The following is a 14404-nucleotide window of genomic DNA, read 5'->3' as shown; positions in this document are numbered from 1 at the left end:
CAGCTGCCATTATAGTGTACTTTTCAGCACAAAAACAATTTGGTCGTGCAACTCAGCTGGGGCCAAACCCCAGGCTCACAAACACTGGCCTGTTGCAGCAGCCCATAACAGTCACACAAGTGAGATGTTTTCATTGGCCAGGTCCTTTCAGCCATGAATGCTAGTTTTTCACTGACCCACTCCATCACAGCTGGGGCAGAAGGTGAGTTTCACAAAGTGCTGCCCACACCCCAAAGTCATGAGCAGCAATAATCAGATCATTCATTCATTCATTGCCAGACGCCATGTAAACCCAAATGGGGTGGCCAAGGGCTTAGAGTTAATAGTTTTACAGGGAGGGGCACTAATCCTCCACCAACCTCACTTGACACGTAACAATCAGATCAACTGCATGCTAATATGTTCAATTGTACAAACTGTAATGCTCATTTTTGTGTTTAATAAACTAACATATTAATACCATTACGGATAAAATATTCAAAAATTTAAAAGCACACAAGTAGTATACAATTGATATTGGTTTGACAGATTTTGTGTACAATCACGCCCACCACTCAAAATCACAGACTTCCTCATATTAATTCAAGCAGCATAAATTGCCAGCCGATTCACTTCCTCTTCTCCTTGGTTGTTTTCTATATTATTATGGTATATCATTTTTATGGTGATATATGATTGTTTAATGATGTATTTTGTTTTCCCTGTTCTTTTTATCTATGTTCATTCCAATTCTATCTATCTATTGCCAGATACCTTAATCCCATATGGGGTGGCCACAAACAAATCGCCTCCACGTCGCCCTGTCCCCCACCATTTCACTGCCCTGCTCCCAGCTCACACTCCCCTCCCTCATATACCTCTCCACTCCATCCCTCCATCTCATCCTTCCAATTCACTAGCATTTATCAAAAATAATGGCAGACTTTCTACAACCTACTCAAATCTACTGAAATTTATTATAACAAGCCTAACGTTACATATTAATAACCTAGCCTTACCTAACCTAACAAAAGAATACATCCTAACCCAACCAAATATAATGTAACCTAGCCACATCTAACCATAACCTAACCTAACCTTACAACTTAACCCATTCTAACATAACCAACAGTAACTTAACCAAACATGCCAAAATGGAAACCTAAATGAACATCCGTGTAATCTCCAATGAGACAGGACCACCTCTTCAATATTAACAAACTTTTTACCTACCTCTGAATTCATTTAGTAACTTTGTAATGGTGTACAATGCATTTTCGAGTATGAAGGAGGATCCATCAATACACATGGAAAATATGATTACATATGGTTGGCATAAAACAGGTTACAATTATCAATCAATCAGTCAATCATTTCCTGTGGCACCCTCGGGGATGCATAGGGCCTCGATGAACTCACACCACCACATCCTATCTTGTGCTAACTCCTCAAGATCTCCCCAACACTCATCTCCAGCTTCCCGTCTCATTGTCCTCACCCACGTCTCTTTTGGCCTTCCTCTACCTCTCCTACCAAGTGCCACCCACCCTGGTGGACCTCGTACTATTCCCTGTCTCCTATACACATGTCCTAGCCACTTCCATCGTGAGAATCTAACAACCTTATTACAACCTTATTACCTTAACCTGTCCTATCGCTCCAGTACGGCCTGCGGACCCTCCAGGGAAACGTCGTCTCTGGCATTTTGGAGCTGCGGACTGGGAGGCCCTCAGGCAGTACTTCTTTGATTTTCCCTGGAATGATTATTGCTTCCATGGCCGTGAGCCATCTGAGTGTGCCTTGCGCATTACGGAGGTTATTCTCTCGGGCATGGAAGCATACATTCCTTTCTCATATCCTTTGACTAACGCAAGAAAGCCTTGGTTTAATCACGCTTGTTCTAATGCTGTCCGCAACAAGGAGAAGGCCTACAAAAGGTACCGGAGCCAACCCACCCCTGAATCACATAATCTTTACGTTTCTGCCCGGAATCGTGCTAAGTCTGTTCTTCGCTCTACTAAAAATAATTTCATCCATACTAAATGCTCTCAACTCTCCAACTCGAATTCTTCCCGCTCCTTCTGGCACCTTGCCAAAATCTTTCTAACAACTTTACCTCATCATCCTTCCCTCCTCTTTTCTACTCTGATGGTTCTGTAGCTATTTCTTCTACTGATAAAGCAGATCTCTTCGCACAGACTTTCTCCTCCAATTCCACCTTAGACGATTCCCGGTGCTGTTCCTCCATCACTTCCCCTCTGACTTCCTCATGGCTGACATTAAAATGTCTTCAGTTGATGTATTTTCTGCCATTACTGGCCTCAGTACTAACAAGGCATATGGGCCTGATGGGGTCCCTCCTGTTGTTCTCAAAAACTGTGCTTCTGTGCTTACACCCTGCCTAGGCAAACTATTTCTGCCTTTGTCTGTCAACTTGTACCTTTCCTTCTTGCTGGAAGTTTGCTCTCATTCAGCCAGTCCCAAAGAAGGGTGACCACTCCCAACCCTCCAACTATCGTCCAATTGCTTTAACGTCCTGTATTTCAAAAGTTTTCGAGTCAATTCTTAATAAAAATTTTAAGGCATCTTTCCTATCACAACCTTCTTTCCGATCGTCAGTATGGGTTGGCGTCAGGACGCTCCACTGGCGATCTTCTCACCTACCTTTCAGACTCCTGGTCATCCTCCTTTCGGGACTTTGGCGAAAGCTTTGCCATTGCACTTGACATCTCAAAGGCTTTCGATCGAGTCTGGCATAAATCTTTAATTTCCAAACTGCCCTCCTACGGTTTCTATCCTTCTATCTGTACCTTCATCGCTAGCTTCCTTTCTGGTCGTTCTATAGCTGCTGTCAGACGGCCATCGTTCTTCTCCTAGATCTATCAACAGTGGTGTTCCTCAGGGCTCTGTCCTATCACCAACTCTCTTCCTTTTATTCATCAATGATCTTCTAAGCTGTACATCTAACTCTATCCACTCATACGCTGATGACTCCACCCTTCACCTTTCCATTCGGTTCCCGCAACGCCCATCTCAACAGTTACTTCAAGAAACAAGGGATGAGGCTATGGCACACCTAATGTCTGACTTGGCTCATATCTCTGACTGGGGTAAAAATAATATGGTTGTCTTTAATGCTTCTAAGACTCAGTTCTTACACCTATCATCGACCCAACAAAATCTTCCACAGGTATACCCACTAATGTTTAATAATATTCACATTACTCCTGCAACCTCCTTGACCATGCTTGGGGTTTCGTTTACTCGGGACTTATCTTTGAAAGATCATATTGCATCTCTTGTAAAATCTGCTTCCAAGAGATTGCGTGTGCTAAGCCGACTCCGCTCTTTCTTTACCCCTGCACAATTGTTGACTCTATACAGGGGTTTTATCCGCCCCTGTGTGGAGTACAATCTCTCATGTGTGGGGAGGCTCCCCACATACAGCTCTTTCTCAATAGGGTGGAGTCAAAGGCTTTTCGTCTCATTAACTCTCCTCCTCTTACTGACTCCCTTCAACCTCTGTCTCTTCGCCGCACTGTTGCATCTTTATCTCTTTTCTATCGCTACTTTAATGGTCACTGCTCCTCTGAACTGTCTGCTTGCATTCCTCCACCTCTACGACGGGCGCGTAGCACCCGTCTGGCAGCAAACTCTCATCCCTTTTCTGTCCAACTCTCTAATGCAAGAGTTAACCGTTACTCCCAGTCTTTCATTCATGCAACAGGTCAGCTCTGGAACTGTCTCCCTCTGTCTGTATTTCCTCCTGCCTATGATCTCCAGTCTTTCAAACGCAGTGTGTCCAGGCATCTCAAAATGATCGGATCTTGAATTTGGCTCTCTATTGTATTTTGTTTTTCTCTTGGAGGGAACTGTTACTGCAGGCTCATGGCCTTTGGTTCCTTCTTCCTCGCATAAAAAAAAAAAAAAAAAAAAAATATTCATCGATCGGCTGCACTCCCGTTATTTCTCTAATTCTACTATTTGGTATCCTTTCCCACCACTTAACTCCTAATATTCTTCTAAGTGCTTTATTTTCAAACACCAAGAATTTATTTTCCATAGTCACTGTGCTGTACCAAGACTCGTGTCCATAAATTAAGATACTTCTAACCATTACCTTATAAAGTTTGATTTTTGTATGCACAGAAAAATTGTTATTATTCCAAATATTTTTAAGCATTCTCATTGCCTGATTAGCCTTCTTTAACCTTTCCTCGAATTCAAAGTTCAAAGATCCATCCTTGGCTAAATAAGTACCTAAATATTTAAACCTATCAACTTGCTTTACAACCATACCTCCAATTACACATTCCTGCGCATTTTCCATATTCATATTGATTATTTCAGTTTTTCCACAATTAATAACCAAACCCACCTTGCGACCTTCACTCACCAAACAATCCAACACTCTCTGCATCTCTTCTGGCCCATCACAAATCAAAACTATATCATCTGCATAATCTAAATCCAAAAGTTTCCTGTTCTCTCCCCAAAGTATACCTGCACCGGTTTCTGTTCCAACGCGTTTCATAATGTAATCAATGACCAATATAAATAGTAAAGGCGATAGAACACCACCTTGAATTACTCCGGACTTGACTTCAAACGAATCACTCAGACAACCATCAACCATCACTTTACAAAATGTGTCCTCATGCATGTTCATAATGACCCTCACAAACTCCTCTGGTATTCCATAATGTCTCATGATCTTCCCCATAGTCTCTCTCGAAACACTATCAAAAGCCTTTTCAAAATCAACAAAACAAAGACTTAACGGTACTCTCATTTCATTAACTTGCTGCATCAAATGCCTAACTATAAAGATCTGATCATTGCAACCACGTCCCTTTCTAAAACCAGCCTGTTCATCCCTCAGAATACCCTCAACCACCGGCTCCAACCTATTTAACAACACTCTACTGAAAACTTTCAAAGCTATCGGTGACAAAGAGATTCCCCTCCAATTACCACATTCACTCAGGTCTCCCTTCTTCGGAACTTTAACAATTACACCATTCTTCCAAACTGATGGTAGTAACCCCGTCACCCATATCTTATTGAATAGCTTGGTCAAGATCATTAGTAATCTATCCCCCTCCACTTTAAACATTTCCGGAAATAAACCATCCTCCCCTGGTGCCTTATTATTCTTTAACAATTATAATAATGTAAAACAGATTATGTTAGGATACATTAAGCTGGGTCAAATTACAATACTTTACCTAAACCTAAATCCTTATCCGTGACTGTGTGTTGAGATAAATATCCTTCCCCGGCCGCCCTACTCTCTGGATATGGCCCCTGCTGACTTTTTGTTTGTGTTTGTTTTTTTGTTCCCAAAGTTGAAATCCACCCTGAGAGGCCACAGATTTCAGATGATAGAAGAGATGGAAGAAAACTTGCCGAGAGCACAAAACATCCGTTCACTCATGTGCATGTACCTCAATGACGAGTGACATGGCATGATGAGACAAGTGTTTGACTAATCCTTAAAGTCGCTACTACACAGGGTTCCGGCTCCTGTCATGATCATGACACAGCTGCTGGTTGGCACGCATTCTTTTTTTTTTTTTTTTTTTTTTTTTTTTTTTGGGGGGGGGACAGACCTCGTCTCTCTCTCTACCCCATCCCTCTATCTATTCTGGGCCTCCCAATCCCCTTCTGCCTCACTTACATACTCCTCCAATCACTTTCTCATTCTCCATCCTTTCCACATGGCCAAATCATCTCAGAGCATTTCTCTTAACACTTCCAATCACATCCACAACACCACCACAATGTTCCTAAATTTTTAACCCCAACCGTTGGGAAGCTGTATATGCCGCAGCAAAAATTGGGTGGCTGGGGACCACTGGGTGACGAGAGGAACCGCAAATGTATTCCTGCTATCATTTGACCTGGCCCCCATTTGATCTTGTCACCAGAGGTGTACGACAGGCTCCCATCACTGCACACAAGTGGGAGTCAGCCTGTCCCATGCCTTTGCCAGGTGTAGAACGATGAGTCTGAATCTGTCCCTGCCGCCCGCGGCCCTTTGCATCATCCACCCCTGCCAAGCCTCTTGCCAACGATACTAAGGAAGGGCTCAATGATAGTGCCATAGGGCATGCCTGCAATGCAACTGTGTCTAGTTTATCTAGTAGTGGAGAAGTTATCACAGTGAGAGCAAAGCCAAAGTTGGGGCCGCAGGCACACGCACGAGTACATCCTGCCTCAAGAGGTGAATGTTAATCATCTTCATGTCCTTACTCACTGACGCGACCACCTGCAGACCTATGGATGCTTTCATTTACATGAAGAGTTGGTAGAGATTAAGGTCTTTCATTTGTTTCCCTAACTGCTATACTTTTCCAGACGAAGGTTTGAAAATAGGCTATTTTGGGGAAATATCACCATATTCTGCAGGCAGCTGCAAACAAAACAATGCCATTGCGTACGGGTTAATGGCCTAGACAAATTTGTAAAGTAGAAAAGTGAATCGTAACAATGAATACTGCCTGCTAAAGGAGGAGGTGGGAGGGAGGGAAGTAATCTCTGAGAGCTCCCATTCACAGATGTGAAGCTTCTGACAAATATTAATGTTCACCCCACTGTAAAATGTATTTGACTTGACTTCCTTCAATGAGAAAGAAGAGGAAGAGGAATGTCAGAGACTGAGAAAGGTGAGCAATGGTAAGACAGCCTGGGGATATCTGTGACCAGCCATGCCATCCAGGGGTTCCCAGGAAGCAGCAAGGCACTATGATTTTTTCGTTCGTTCGTTGCCAGACGCCACGTATCCCAAACGAGGTGACCAAGGGCTCAGAGTTAATTGTTTTACAGGGAGGGGCACTAATCCTCCACCAACTATGATGATGACGACAAAAGTCACTGACATGATGATGATGACGAAAGGCACAGAGATGATGATGATGATGATGATGATGATAATGAGATGACGATGATGACGACGACAACTTGAGCACAGAACAGAAGTAATACTGATGATGGTAATGACTTACTAGACTCAGGTCCCATCTGGTAGTCTTCAGGCTGGGTGAGACTTGATACATCAACATGGCTGTCAATGTCTCCTGTCCATCCACCCTCTCAAACTCAGTTCTTGCCTCTACTCTGTCTTCAGCCATGTTGTCCACTTGTCATTTACACAAAACTTCTGTGGAAAAGGAAATAATTAACATGATACCAAGATAAGGGCAGACAACTGCTGCTTTCTTGGTGGGGTCAAGTACCATTAGTTCTGATCTGTATTCCATCTTGCAGATTTTAAACTGTCATTACCATACTGTATTTTTTTTTTTTTTTTAACTTGGCCCAGATTTTCGTCCTTATAAGGCAACTTTCACAGGGTTCAATAACAGAATTATACTATGGCTCTACATCCTTTACACGGCACTTCATTGTTACTAGCATCACATTCTGGTATTAATCTACTGTTCCAGTTCAGCAAAGATGGACATAAGACAATTTTAGGCCAAGTTTAGAGTTAGCATCTAGGTTTTTGCATTCTCTACTATGCCAGTTTCAATTATCTGTAGGTGAGTAAACTACAAGCAGGTGCCATTATACAAGTGGGACACGTTGATGGAGGACTGCTCGGATAGCGGAAACTTGTTTAATTGATGGGAGAGAGGGAAAGCGCACAACACACACAACAGAATACATAACTGATGGGAAAAATAGGGTTATGTTAACCAACCCTGCTTGCATCACTGACTTTGGGTCTAAATTGCCCATTCTCGTATTATTGGTTTCTCGTACAGTATAGTGGATGCTTGTTTAACCCCTTAACCGCGGGGCGTCACTTTCGTGACACTCAGCCACAATGGATCATACCGCGGGGCGTCACTTTTGTGATTCTGTGTTATTTTGAATTATCCCGGGCTCTCAAGTGGTGGCTTGTATCATCTATCAGTAGTGCCAATGTCCAACACTAGTCAGCACTCCAAATCTCATCTGTACTCCCATCCATTGTTGACATTTTAGCGATTTTACCCCCTTCGTGACTCCCCTCCCTACCTGCCCTCCATTACCCTGTCCTCTCACCTCCCAGGCCGCGCTGCGCTACGCAAATTTCCCCCAGATTTTTCCACAGATTTCATCCATTGAAATAAGCCCTATGCCCTATACTTACACAATATAATATATACCAAAAAAAAAAAAATAAGGTAAGTGATAGTGTTATACACCAGGAATTGGCTAATTATCACCTGACAACACCTCACGTGCATTCATTCGCTACATTACCACGGTAATTTCCCCTTTGAATTATGCCTTGTAATCGATGTCTGTAATAAAAATATACATCAGAAAGGAAGGGAGAAGCCTAAGTGACATTTACATTCACCTGGAACTACCTATTTCTTTATGTATTGCTGAGATTTTCTACCTTTAAAAAATTAGCATGTAATTTAGCAGCAGTCAGCCTGTGTCATTGTCAACCCTTCCCTTCTCAGATAAGCCGCGGCATTTAGGTCCTTGTCCTCTGCTGAAGTGAAACCATGTCGCACTCGCGCCCAGCCATTCCTGCCGCTTCTGCGCCCATTGCAAAGGGCCCCGTGACCTCTACCCCTAAGAAAAGTAGTGAGGGAAGCAGGAAAGGACTTAGTGACTCTGCAGTGGCACGTGAACTTGCAGAATTGTCCATGGTGAAGATGGACAGTGATTTTGACGATTCGGGTGAATCGTGTGATGAGCCAGGTGAGATAATCGTGCCAGAAAGTGCTAGTACGAGAGCTTCAGTGTCGGAAGTAGTCTCTAGCTCCAAGGGAAAAGAGCCGTTAGTGCAGCAAGGCAAGGAATTTGGGAAGGGAGTGAAAAGGCAGTGTGTTAGCCCCAGAACAATGCCCCCACGTGACCCAGCCCGCCATGAGTCACGAGTGCAACCTTCCCGTTCCCCAAGCCCCACTTCACTCATTTCTTCCTCATCGTCGGCTGAGTTACCTCCGGAGTCTTCGTCGTCGGAGTCACCACCAGCATCAACAGTGAAGGCAGGCCGAAGAGGAAGAGGTAAATCCAGGACTTTGAAAAGTAGTGTTGTTAGTAAGGTAAGGGCTGCTAGTGCTGTACGGCAACCCAGGGTCAGTGCGAGTGACCTTGAACGAGATAAATCTGCCTCACAGCCAACCACCACCACCACCCGCCCTACACCGCCACAACAGGGAATCCTGGACGCCTTCGCATGGATGGAAGGGTCAGATTTTGTGCCTGAAAATTTAGTATTTGATGAGAGCTCCTCAGGAGTTCAGCCTGCCTTCACTATTGACGATAATGCTGAGTGTGTGGACTACCTTTTGGCCTTCCTAGATGATGAAGTCATGCAGCACATATGTGATGAGACCAACAGGTATGAATCACAACGTGCTGCAAGTGGTACAGGTGCAGCCAAGATGCAACAGTGGTCCATGCTGGGAGTGCAGCAGCTGTATGTGTTCTTTGCCCTCATGCTTCTCATGCCACACTCCAAGAAGCATGAGTTGGAAGAATACTGGTCCATGGACCCCTTACTACCCTCACCCACCTTCAATAAGTACATGGCCAGAGATCGCTTCCGGAACATCATGGGAAACCTGCACTTTGCCGACAACGATGTACCTTCCCAAACCAACACACTCTGGAAGATCCGGGAGATTCTGAGCAGAATGAAGGATAAGTTTTATGTCATTCTTCCACCCCTTTCAGAAGGTTGTCATTGACGAATCCTTGGTTTTGTTCAGAGGACGTCTTCGGTTTGTTCAGTACATTCCAAGCAAACGCCATCACTTTGGAATTAAGTTCTTTGTACTATGCGACTGTAAGACGGGGTACATCCTTGACTTCGTCATTTATTCAGCCAGCATTGTCGATCTGGATAAAACACACCCCCTTGGCTTCTCAGGCTGTGTAGTGAAAGTGCTCCTTGAAAAGTATTTTGGTGGGAATCATGTGCTGTATACAGACAACTACTATACAGCACCGAAATTTGCCAAATACCTTTCTGAGCACGGCATTGGCTCCTGCGGCACTGTCAAAAGTAATCGTGCCCACTTCCCTAAATTCCCAGAGGCAGGAACCTCGCAGCGAGAAGACGTGCACCTACGCAAGTCTGAGAAGATGCTGGCAATACGGTGGCATGACAAGAGGGTCGTGCACATGCTCACCACCGTACATAAGGGGGAGATGACAGACAGTGGGAAGGTCGACCGTAGGACAGGCGAACCTGTGATGAAACCTGATGCTGTGTTGGACTACAATATCAACATGCGACTGGTGGACAAGTCCGACATGATGATTGGTGAGATCGACTGCCTCAGGAAGAATACTAGGTGGTACAGGAAAGTTTTTCTGCATCTCATAGATATGACGATGCTGAACGCCTTCATCCTGTACAAGATGAAGGTCAAGCCACCCAAGTCCTTCTCCCTGAGGTTGTTCGCCAGGACTTGTATCCAGCAGCTGCTGGAAAGATATGGTAGGGTGACAGCAGCAACTCCAAGGCGCCATCCAGTAACACTTCCCGACCGACTTGAGCAGAGGATGTATATGGATCGGCACAGACTTGAGCTTATGCCTGCCACAGGGAAAAGGAAGGCTGCGATTCGCAGGTGTCAGGTGTGTGCACATACCACCCGCCGCACACCTGAGCACAAACGCACCTCTTGGCAGTGTGCTGAGTGCCAGGTTCCCCTCTGTGTTACCTGCTTCTTTGATTACCACAGCCACAAGCAGTTCTAACAGTGCAAGTGTGAAAAGAGAATAATGTGTAAATAGCAAGTGAAAGCAATGGATGTTCAGTACATATGATTGAACAGTGTATTATAGTTTTATCTTACTGAAAGTGACAGTGAATAACATAGTGTAACTAAAATAGAAGGGTAAATATTGAAAAGAGAATAGAAAATGTAAATAGTAATGTAAGTAATTAGTAATATAAGAATATGAGTACAAATAATTTATGTTATAACAGTGAAAGTGAATCCGAGGCTCTCTACGTATTTTACTGAATGAAAAATTGAATGACTTCAGTGACAATAAACTAATACTACTGAAGGAAACTTATGGAGAAAGACTCCAGATATATATAAGTGTGATATAGTAATAGAAATATACAGTGTGAGGGGTTTTATGAATAATAAATGACAGAGTACCAAGAGCGAACTAGCGCAAGTGCGACGATCAGACGCGCTCGTAATTTCCATTGCTTTCACAGTGTTTTTTTTTTTTGGAGTATGGATCCCAAACTACTTGAAAATCATAGTGTTTACAGTGTTAATATCTGGCTGTGGTAATCATATTACGGGTTGTCGGGAAGTGTAAAGTGGAGACTTCGTTACCCAACTTCAGAGGTCTCCACAAGTCCTACGGTAACTGACGAAGGCTCAACAAACATTCCAGGAGAAAGCTGAAGGTATGTGCCATATGCATATGTAATTTTAATATTCTAGGACTAATAACTGATTTTTGGCAAATATTTTTTGAGAGTCTGTCGGAGCCCGAATAACCCCGTGGGACACGCAAAACATTGGTAGACATGCCCGCGGTGTAGGCATTGATAGGACCTGCCTGTACCACAAAATACACAAGTTTAAGATGTACAAGTATATTGTGATTATTAATCAAAAGTAATTGCAACATTATTTGAAAATAAACTTAATGCAAGTAGATTCTAACATTCAGCGAAGTTCTGGGGGTAATATAAAGGTTTTTAGGCAATTGTACCATTGTATCATTTATAAAAACTCCAACATGCTTGCACCTGTCAGCCTCAGTCACCCAGATTCTGCTGGATACAACATTTATGTTAGTAAAGATTGTATAATTCATTCATGACAACCAAACTGCAAAAATACTGTTACTCAAGAGTTCGAAGTTAGATTTGCTGATGTCGGAGATGGTGTACTATAGAAGGCAACGGGTCGATTCACCTTATACCCAAAACTTAGTCTCTCCCCAAATCTTCCAGGTTGGTTGTCAGGTAATTTTATTTATTTCCCCTTTGTTGCACTCATGATATTTACTTTTATATTTTTTAGCAGGCGATTTTTTACGTACGGTAAATAAATCAGCCATCTTCGCAATATCCGGCACTTTTTGCTCACCTCTATAGAACAATATTGGGCAAAATTATGCAACATCCGGCTCAGAAACTGGATGCAATCAGCCCTCTGGCTCAGACACAGGACCCAATCAGTGTACGGGCAGGCCCTAAAATTCGCCAGCCAATCACAATGCACCGCAGAAGCGGCTCACCCAGCATGCCAAGCCAACCACCACTCTCTCACTCTCTTGAAGATGCTGTACAGTGAGGCAATATCTGTGTGCTCTGCTCTTGTGACACACATGGTGACTAAACCTGGTGCTGTGACAGTCTGTGGCCTCCCATGCCTCACTCGTTGCCGCAGTGCTGTGACTAACCTTGTGGCCCACCAGTGCTCCGTGCCCCATTACTCTGACTACTGTACAGTAAGGTGGTATCTGTGCATATCTACCCTTCATCGATGCCAACACTACGTGAGTACAGTATGGTTATGTTACAGTACATTATGTACTGTATTACTGTACTATTATGTACTGTATCAATTATGTACTTAAGTTAATGCTTAATTCTAATCTCTTACTCAGGGGTAATATTGTTGGTAAGTTTTTAGCAAAGAGGGTGGAGACAGCAACTCATCTGACAAAAATGAATGGATAGCTGACTGGGGTTACTATGCAATATCCGGCATGAGGGTTGGCAGAATTACGCTGGATAGTTGAAAGTTGACTATTTCAACTGATGTTGCGACTTAATTCTGTCGTAAATGACTCCCACCCTTACAGGAGTGTAAAGTTAGATATGGAATGAAATCTAATTGAAATATGTTAAAAACCTACCCAAACAGACCTACCCTGCCCTAAATTGCCTATCAAGAACTAACCCTAACCTTGTTCGAACCAACCCAAACTTAACCTAACTTTGAAAGCCACTCAAACCATGAAAAGAAGCGTACCTTAGGAAGAACGTGTAGTTTAGGCTTCTTCAGCCACCTCATCACCACCAGGGATGGGAGCTATTGCATGGTGAAGGTCGCGGGTCACGACAAATTATTCATGGGATGATACCGAAACCTCCACAGACGCATTTATGACGGAAAGCCAGAGAGAACACCCCCCAGTTTGGAGTTACAATGCCACAGAACACACTCAAATAACTTGACGGACGTGGGTGCAACGAAGGACATTAAATAAAAATGCTAGGTCTGGCTGAACTGGATTAAGATAGGTTAGAGGGTTAGGTTTGGTTAGATTAAGCTATGTGGTTAGGTCACAGGTTACGTTAAGTATTTATCATTTATTTTTTGTACAGTAACTCCCTCGCAGTTTCATTTAGAACTTTCTTGTAACTGCTTAAGAAATTGAATAATAAACATATTTTTGTGACCGTTTGTTGGGTGTACTCGTAATTCCTAAAATTTGCCTAACTTAATACTACCCACACAACTGCAATCTCTTCAAGGTTAAACTAACTTAGCAGTTACAGTAATATAATTACAATCTCGGATACAATATATAGTTTTTCACCTGACAACTATTTCAGCTTAACAGCCACGAGCACTCACCTCGACTACTAACCAAGCAGTGTCATCCTTTTGACTACTAACCAAGACTCATCCCTTTGACTACTACCCAAGAAGACTCATTCCAAGCTCATAATTATGGATCATCAAATTTCATTTAACCACGACTTCGGTTGTAAAAGTGGAGGAGCTCCATCAAGTGAAAACCAAGGGGTAAGTTGTGTTGATAAAAGGACGCCTTATGCGAGCTAGTACCGGGTGAAAACTAATACTGAACCAAAATTCCATTAGGTCACCATGACCTGGGGAAAGTTCAGGTAAGAACAACTTAAAAATTAAACGGACTTACCTACTAGGAGCCATGATGGATGCAGATAAACAAGACCACCCTTTGTCCGCTTACAAGCAGCCATCTTCGAGACACCAGGAGTGACGTCACAATGTTTGCAATTTCATTGCCGACAACTATAAACCCCTTTTGATATTAATGCATAATATATATGCTCTTATATTATATTTAGTTTTCTGCTAGATTAGAACTAATGTTATTACTGCAACGAACTGTTTTAGAAACAGAAAAATCCAAAACTGAAGGTAAAGGGAATTGTCGGTAAAGGGGACGCTCCCCGAACGTCATCTGAACAGAAAACAGGCTTTTCAAAACATGATTATAATAAAACATTTACCAAATACCCTTTTCATGTTCTGACTTAGGCATTTTTTTTTTTATTATGACGGTAGCACTGAACTCACACACACTGATCATATACTTGTTAACCCTTTCATTCTCCTGACGTATTATCTTAATTTAAATTTCAAGACGATTTCATTCACCTTCGTATAACTGGAAGGGTTAGACTTTCGGAATGGCATTACCCAATGCT

Source organism: Coenobita brevimanus, chromosome 110 (genome assembly GCF_032717465.1).
Source record: "Coenobita brevimanus isolate Jiangsu-jjx chromosome 110, ASM3271746v2, whole genome shotgun sequence".
In the NCBI taxonomy this organism is placed as follows: Eukaryota; Metazoa; Arthropoda; class Malacostraca; order Decapoda; family Coenobitidae; genus Coenobita; species Coenobita brevimanus.
Note: the sequence above shows the minus strand (reverse complement) of the source record.